This window comes from Mandrillus leucophaeus, unplaced genomic scaffold (assembly GCF_000951045.1).
Source record: "Mandrillus leucophaeus isolate KB7577 unplaced genomic scaffold, Mleu.le_1.0 Scaffold632, whole genome shotgun sequence".
NCBI classification, from domain to species: Eukaryota; Metazoa; Chordata; class Mammalia; order Primates; family Cercopithecidae; genus Mandrillus; species Mandrillus leucophaeus.
Window position 1 is genome coordinate 387811 of NW_012106831.1, and position 8923 is coordinate 396733.

General features: G+C 46.3%; 1 protein-coding gene across 11 annotated transcripts in view; it reads right to left on the minus strand.

The window, feature by feature from the left end:
- The window catches only part of MELK (maternal embryonic leucine zipper kinase), a 122354-nt gene extending 114857 nt beyond the window's left edge, over positions 1-7497 (minus strand). For 8 of the 11 annotated variants that reach the window (XM_012000592.1, XM_012000586.1, XM_012000589.1 and 5 more), the window contains exon 1: positions 7355-7497. The gene's annotated coding sequence lies outside the window, so the exon portion shown is untranslated. The remainder of the gene's footprint in view (positions 1-7354) is intronic. The other 3 variants (XM_012000590.1, XM_012000591.1, XM_012000588.1) reach the window with 3 other exon arrangements.
- Between the last annotated feature and the right edge of the window lie 1426 nt (positions 7498-8923).

An 8923-nucleotide genomic window follows, 5' to 3' on the forward strand; every position in this document is an offset into this window, starting at 1 on the left:
AAAAAAAAAAAAAAAAAATGAAAAAATTTATCAGTATTATCAGGAAAACCCAAACTAAGAACCCAGTCATATACAATTTTAATATGAATATGATGTATTTTATTATTATGCTTCACAACTTGGTTATATATACAGTTAAGTATACATCAAATAATACATAAAAATTAGTTGTGAAAAAAATTAGGTAGATCTTACTGATTTTGTCTCCCTGAGTTTTAAAATTAAGTAGTTTATTTTAAAAAAAAACCATAGAAATGAGTAGCGCCCTGTTATGCACATTAATAAACAAAGTCACACTCATACCATCTCTGTCTTACTTGTGGAAAATATCCTCTTGGTTGACTTTTAGAGATCAGCAGTGTGTCTGGAAGAACTGCAAATGCAGTCCTAGAAAACTCTTGAATTTGCTTTTATTCATTCATTTATTCATACAGATATTTACTGAGCACCTATGATATGCCAAACCTGCCCTTGGCACTAGGGCTGTAATGGAGAAGAAATGTGATTCTGCCCTCATGGAGTGTATATTCTAGTGGAGAAGACAAAAGGCAAATAAGTAGACAACAAATTAATAATTATAATTTATAGGCCAGGTGCGGAGGCTCTCGCCTGTAATCCCAGCACTTCGGGAGGCCGGAGTGGGCGGATCCCAAGGTCAGGAGTTCAAGACCAACCTGGCCAACATATTAAAACCCGGTTTCTACTTAAAAATACAAAAATTAGCCAGGCCTTGTGGTGTGCGCCTGCAATCCCAGCTACTCGGGAGGTTGAGGCAGGAGAATTGCTTGAACCTGGAGGCAGAGTTTGCAGTGAGCCAAGATCACACCACTGCACTCCAGTCTGGGCAACAAAGCAAGACTCTGTCTCAAAAAATAATAATTATTATTATTATCTATAATAAATACTGAAATAAAAATAAGCAACAGTGGTTTCTGAGAAGGTAACATTTAAGCCAAGCTCTAATTCGAAGGATGAGAATTGAGAAAATCAGCCCTGCCAGTAATCAGACTGTGATATTCCTATCAAAACTTGAACAATGGTTTCAATAGAATCTGAACATGACCATGTAAACAATGTTTCCATTCAAGGCTGTTAAAATAAAGATCCTTTATTTGGCTGACTTCATTCTCTTCAATGATATCCTCAGCCCCACCTCATTATTCCCTCATTCTGCCCCTTTCAACTCACTCTGAGACTACCCAAAATTCTCAAGAGTATGGTTTCTCTTGCTGCAGCAAGCTAAACACATCTAATGATTTTTACTGCAGATGTAGTCTTTGGTCTGTAGGCCTTAACAGTCATAGCCCACAAAGAATTAGAGGGAGAATATTCCAGAAAGAGGGAATTTAGGTGCAAAGATCCTAGAGGAAGTAAAAGTTGACAGGTACTGAACTGAGACTGCTTTTAGAGGTAACAGGTGATGGAAATACAGATCTGGAGCTGGGACAATTGGTTAGCCATGAGGCGAAGGAAAAAAAAAAAACACATTGGATCTCTATCTCACACCATAACAAAATCAACAATAGTTGTAAAGACTTAAAAGTAAAAGACAAATCTCTGAAAAGTTGAAAACATAGATAGCCAAGGCTTACCCATACCAAACCTACAGCTAGGAGTGGCAAAAGGAAGAAGCATAAAGATAGCTGGGCATGGTGGCTCATGTCTGTAATCCCAGCACTTTGGGAGGCTGAGACGGGCGGATCACCTGAGGTCAGGAGTTCAAGACCAACCTGACCAACATGGAGAAACCCCGTCTCTACTAAAAATATAAAAAATTAGCCAGGTGCTGTGGCCCATGCCTGTAATCCCAGCTACTAGTGAGGCTGAGGCAGGAGAATCACTCGAACCTGGGAGGCAGAGGTTGCGGTGAGCCAAGATCGCACCATTGCACCCCAGCCTGGGTAACGAGCTAAACTGTGTCTCAAATAAATAAATAAATATAATAAAAATAAAAAATTAAAAACTAGGCCTGGCGCGGTGGCTCACGCCTGTAATCCCAGCACTTTGGGAGGCCGAGGCAGGTGGATCACAAGGTCAGAAGATCGAGACCATCCTGGCTAACATGGTGAAACCTCGTCTCTACTAAAAATACAAAAAGTTAGCCGGGCGTGGTGGCGGGCGCCTGTAGTCCCAGCTGCTTGGGAGGCTGAGGCAGGAAAATGGCGTGAACCCGGGAGGCGAGCTTGCAGTGAGGTGAGATCGCACCACTGCACTCCAGCCTGGGCAACAGAGCGAGACTCTGTCTCAAAAAAAAAAAAATTAAAAACTAGTCAAGGTCAGTCACATGCCACCACTTCTGGCTAGTTTGTTTGTTTGAGATGGAGTCTCGCTCTGTTGTCCAGGCTGGAGTGCAGTCATGTGATCCCAGCTCACTGCAACCTCCGCCTCCCGGTTCAAGCGATTTTCCTGCCTCAGTCTCCCGAGTAGCTGGGACTACAGATGAACACCACCACACCCAGCTAATTTTTGTATTTTTAGTAGCGACGGCATTTCACCATGTTGGCCAGGCTAGTCTCAAACTCCTGACCTTAGGTGATTCACCCTCCTTGGCCTCCCAAAGTGCCAGGATTACAGGTGTGAGCTACCGTGCTGGCCAAGCATGACTGTTTAAGCCTCAAATTGATTAGTGGCAGGTGCCACATAAACTACCTTCAAATTCTGTGTTCTTTACCCTGTTCTTATCCAGAACTGAGTGACTAGCATGTTACTAAGCCTTAATAATGGCCATGAATTTGGGAGACCTAGAGTGTGAGTTCAACCTCAGAAGTGTGGTAAGCTTATAAAGGAAGACAGAGTAATAAAAGAAGGCCCTTCATACAATGATGAGTAGTCTTCTTAAATTGAGGTGGAGAAAAATCTGAATGAAGTTATCAAAACCCCAAGAGCCACAAAGGACGTTTTAAAAATACCATTTTTCAATGCCTGAAACACTGATTCCATGAATCATTTTACTTGGAGAGAAAAGGAAAATTATTATCAGCAAGTAAAAAGCTGGCGGGGCACAGTGGCTCCCACCTGTAATCCTAACACTTTGGGAGACCAAGGCAGGTGGATCAACTGAGGTCAGGAGTTCAAGGCCAGCCTCACCAACATGCAGAAACCCAGTCTCTACTAAAAATACAAAAATTAGCCAGGCGTGGTGGCGCACACCTGTAATCCCAGCTACTCAGGAGGCTGAGGAAGGAGAATTGCTTGAACCCAGGAGGTGGAGGTTGCAGTGAGTTGTGATCATGCCAGTGCACTCTAGCCTGCACAACAGGAGTGAGTCTCCATCTCAAAAAAAAAAAAAAAAAAAAAAAATTGGTCAATGAATAGAAAACTAGAGCAGAAGTTTTAGAAGGAAAAATATCAAAACTCAAGAAAAAAATTAAATCGGCTTTAAAAAACAGGGTTCAGTCTTCAACATCAAAGCAGAAACAGCACGCAAAAAGATAACATGCAAAAAGACATTCTGATAAAATAAACAATATTAAGCCATTTCCTAGGAAGAGATCACGCTAGACCCAACTTAATAAGTAGGTTGAAAATTTAACCTAACGAAATCTGCATGAACAGGGTAGGCAAATATTAGAAGCAGCAAGGTTAGGTCCCAGTGCTGAGGGAAAACTATTGATAGCAATGAAACATTCTGCTTCCACTGGAGTAGAAAAAGTTACTCATGGCAAAGAGATACCACAGAGGACAAATTTATTCTCACTGGGCACCTGAAGGCACAGGATTAAATACTTTAAACAGCAACACTAATTCAGAAATATTTTAAAGGGCATTTGTCAGTGGGGCAAATGTGGGGATAAACAGGAACCTCATCCTAAAAACAAACAGGAACCATAGGACTAAAAAATTCCAAAAGGCAATGAAAACAGTAAAAGTACAGAGGTCAACCTAAGTCTCAGAAATCTCTGGAATCCTAACACAGGAGAAGAAAAGAGCAGGAGAATGGAAATGGAGAAACACTGGGCTATAAATCTGAATGCACATGTCTACATTCCATGCAAAGGACTGGACTATTTCAAATTGTCACTCAGAAAGAGAAAGCAATTTGTAAAATGTTGGAATTCACTTCCCAGATTAGGGATTTAAGAGTGTCATAATTAACTTAATAGACTTCTCCCTAAAGAGTTATAAACATCCCAGTCATGGCCTCTGGAAAACTACCAGAGATGGGCTAGCTGTCCATTTAACAAGTAAGGTAAGACTGAAGCCATGTGCTTTTTTTTTTCCTTTCTTTCTTCCATTTTCTCTATCTACGCCCTTCTCTCAAATTACACCATGTCTTTGGATGAGTAATACCAATGTGGGCCTAGATTATATCTACTGAATCCAGGGAATATCGTTGTGGATGCTATATGAGAAAACTGGTGCTTACATTACAAACTGCTACACTAATCGCAGATTATACTTGATTTGTAAATCTTTGTGAATGTGGAGCTGGTTCTAAATATTCTTATGTGCCCTGTTTATCCTCTAGAGTTTGTTAATATAGAATACAGAAAAGCCTTGTGAACAGAGTTACCCAACTTTGTAGCTGCTGAAGGAGGTATATTATCAGTCCATGTGGAAAACAGTCTCTCAACTGTGAATAATGAAGAAGGAAATTAGACCCCAATCAGACACCTGAGTGCCCTTCTGGGCTTGACTAAATAGATAGAAGAATTGGGGGTATATGTAACAGGTTTTTTTTGAGACGGAGTCTCTGTCGCCCAGGATGGAGTGCAGTGGCATAATAATCTCGGCTCACTGCAACCTCCACCCTCCGAGTTCAAGCAATTCTTCTGCCTCAGCCTCCCGAGTAGCTAGGATTACAGGCGTGTGCCACCATGCCCGGCTAATTTTTTGTATTTTTAGTAGAGACAGGGTTTCACCATCTTAGCCAGGCTGGTCTTGAACTCCTGACCTCATGATCCACCCGCCTCGGCCTCCCAAAGTACTGGGATTACAGGCGTGAGCCACCATGCCCGGCCTATAATTGGGGTCTTTAAACTTCTCTGAAGAGCAAGGAATTGGGATAATGAGAAGACGTTTATGGTTAAATTTTAAAGGATAGCAACAAATCGGGGGCATTTTCTAACAGTATTATTTGGGCTAGTCTATTACTTGCCACATAATACATTTACCTTATCCTCAGAGCTTGGAAAGACACTGATGCTGAGGATAATTTCAAAGAGGAAGTAGAATACAGAATGATTTTTTAGGTTTTGTTTGTCTGTTTATTTGCTTAAGACAGGGTCTCCTTCTGTCACCTAGGCTGGAGTGCAGTAGCTTGATCTCGGCTCACGGCAACCTCCGCCTCCTCCTGGGTTCCAGCGATTCTCGTGCCTCAGCCTCCGAAGTCGCTGGGATTACAGGCATGCGCCACCGTGCCCGGCTAGTGTGTGTGTGTGTGTGTGTGTGTGTGTGTGTGTGTGTGTGTGTGTATGCGCCACCATGCCCGGCTAGTGTGTGTGTGTGTGTGTGTGTGTGTGTGTGTGTGTGTGTCTGTTTTTAGTAGAGACGGGGTTTCGCCATGTTGGCCAGGCTGGTCTAGAACTCCTGGTCTCAAGTGATCCGCCCGCCTCGGCCTCCCCAAGTGCTGGGATTACAGGCGTGAGCCACCACGCGGGGCTCAGAATGGTTTATAATGTGGCCTTGCAACACATTTAATTTGCATCCTGCCCTGCTCCCTTGCAAAGGCTTCTGGGAGCATCAACAATGAGGCACTCATTGGGATGGATTCGCCCATCTAGTTGGTCCACACTAGTTACACAGAAAGGGCAGACCCTCCAGCGAAACAAGCCCACGAAGGCCCAGTAAGGGCTTTTCTGACTTTTCTGATTTTCTAATTTCTCCCAGACTCCATGGGAAACAGAAACCAAAATACAAACCAAAGTTAGGAACACTGGCCTCTAAGCAACAATCCAGGCTCCTGATACTCACCTCGTTCCACTAACGAAGGAGAAATACCAAAGGTAATTACTCGGCCTAAGTACTAGGGGCCTAATCCCTCTCTTGGGCAGCCTTTCCTGAGTCTACCCCTTCCAGCTCCCCCACCCTACACCAGGTTTCTTGGTGGGAGCAACCCTGCTGCTCCTATTACTGATACAGCATTCGGTGCAAATTCCCCTTTTAGGCCGGGCGCGGTGGCTCACGCCTGTAATCCCAGCACTTTGGGAGGCCAAGGTGGGCGAATCACCTGAGGACACGAGTTGGAGACCAGCCTGGCCAACGTGGTGAAACCCCGTCTCTACTAAAACTACAAAAATGAGCAGGGCGTGGTGGCGCATGCCTGTAATTCCAGCTACTCGGGAGGCTGAGGCAGGAGAATCGCTTGAACCCGAGAGGCGGAGGTTGCGGTGAGCCGAGATCGTACCATTGCACTCCAGCCTGGACAACAAGAGTTAAACTCCATCTCGAAGAACAAGAAAAAAAAATCCCCTTTAGTGTGCGCCTCTGATGCCACTACTTTGGGGAGATGATAGGAGAGGATGGATTTGGACTCTGAAAAGGTAGTGATAACACATCTCCTTTTTTACTGGATTGCCCCAGGAAACTGAGTTGTATAAACAGAAAAAACTCGAAACTGTTCTGTGAACTTTTTTAGCAGAGAAGAGTCACGGAAACTGGAAATGGGAATTCAGATCTATCGCAGCCTCCTAGGTGGCAAACGCTTGGCCTGAACACTTCAATAACCCTGTTAAGTAGACACGGTCATTATCCCCACTTACGGAGGAGAAAAACGCGGGTCGGAAAGGTTAAATATCTTATCCAGGGAACAGGGCTGGTAAAGCGCGGGGCTCCGATGAAATCCTCCAGTCTCCCGAGAGCCAGGAGCAAACCGGGCTTGGGCCGCTGCGCCCTGCACAGCCCAGACCCCAGCCCTCACCTGCGACTCCGGCGGGCAGGCGGGAAAACTGACCTGAGGGGTGGAGGGCACGGCGGGGCGGCGCCCAACAAGACAGGAGCGCGCTGTCGTGATAACACATCTCCTTTTTTACTGGATTGCCCCAGGAAACTGAGTTGTATAAACAGAAAAAACTCGAAACTGTTCTGTGAACTTTTTTAGCAGAGAAGAGTCACGGAAACTGGAAATGGGAATTCAGATCTATCGCAGCCTCCTAGGTGGCAAACGCTTGGCCTGAACACTTCAATAACCCTGTTAAGTAGACACGGTCATTATCCCCACTTACGGAGGAGAAAAACGCGGGTCGGAAAGGTTAAATATCTTATCCAGGGAACAGGGCTGGTAAAGCGCGGGGCTCCGATGAAATCCTCCAGTCTCCCGAGAGCCAGGAGCAAACCGGGCTTGGGCCGCTGCGCCCTGCACAGCCCAGACCCCAGCCCTCACCTGCGACTCCGGCGGGCAGGCGGGAAAACTGACCTGAGGGGTGGAGGGCACGGCGGGGCGGCGCCCAACAAGACAGGAGCGCGCTGTCCTGACAGAAGTGGCTGGTACAGCGTTCCTAGGAATCTTTTCGATCGCCGGGTTGTGGCAGCTTCCGCCCGCCAAGGGAATCAAATCTCCCGGGCCGGAAGGGGCGGGGCGGGGGAGGCAGCCGGGGCGCGCGCGCCACCGGATCCCAGGAAAGCGGACGCGCACGGCAGGCGGGGGCGCGCACAGTGCGGGGAGGTTCTCACCCGGGCAAAGGTAGGGGGTAGCTGTGGAGCCCTGAAAGGGATGGCCGTGAGGTCCACTGGGCTGCAAGGGGTGACTTGAGGCCTTGGTCTTGCCCCGGACTTGAGGCCTTGGTCTTGCCCCGGAGGGCACGTGATGATTTTCCGTGTGGCGTAGATATGTCAAGTCTCCACATAACCCAACTTTCTCACGTTCTCTTCCTAAAATTGACGTGCCCTCTGGCAGTCACAGTTCTCATTTTTGTTCTCCCTTGCCCACTGGCCGTTCTCCCACCCAGCAAAGACAGGAATACCTCCCCCTCTCCAAAATGTGTTCCCACGAGGAATAAAAACGCCGATAACTCAGACTACAGACACGCGCCACCACGCCTGGCTAAATTATTTGTGGGTAGAGACAGGATCTCGCTATATTGGCCAGGCTGGTCTCAAACTCCTGGCCTCAAGCGATCCTCCCGCCTCGGCTTCCCAAAGTGCTGGGATTACAGGTGTGAGCCACTATATCCGGCCCAGAAAATCTTTAGACAAATTAAACTTTACAGAGTTGAACTGACCAAAGAATGAGTCCAGAATCCAGCCAGCCCCGGAACCAAAATAGGTTCAGAGTGACTCGGGCTGCCATATCTTCAAATAACATTTATGGACAGAAAAAGGAAAATGACTTACAGAAGTGGCAGTCGAGTATGGAAACAGCCGGACTGGTTGCAACTCAACCTCTGACTATTTTGAGTACTGTTTAAACAGTTGGCTACCTGGGATTGGCCAAAAATCCGCTGCTGTGATTGAGACTCGCTACTCGTTACAAGAAAGGTTACAGTTTCTTTACACAATTCACTATGTATGGAGAAAATGTTAGGCCAGGTGCAAAGGCTCACGCCTGTAATCCCAGCACTTTGGGAGGCCTAGCGGGGCAGATCATTTGGGGTCAGGAGTTTGAGACCAGCCTGACCAACATGAGGAAACCCTGTCTCTACTAAAAATCCAAAAAATTAGCCGGGCGTGGTGGTGCGTGCCTGTAATCCCAGCTACTCAGGAGGTAGAGGCAGGAGAATCTCTTGAACCCGGGAGGCAGAAGTTGCAGTGAGCAGAGATGCTGCCACCGCACTCCAGGCTGGGCAACAAAGCAACTCCGTCAGAAAGAAAGAGAGAGAGGGAGGGAGGGAGGAAGGAAGGAAGGAGTTAGGCTGAACTTAAAATGCATAAGGAGGCAGCTTTAGGCTAAACTTAATTAAACATGGTCATCTGAATCTTCAGCAAATCATAATCTTTTTGCTGGTGGAGGGTCTTGCCTCCATGCTGCTGAGTGATCAGGGTGGTG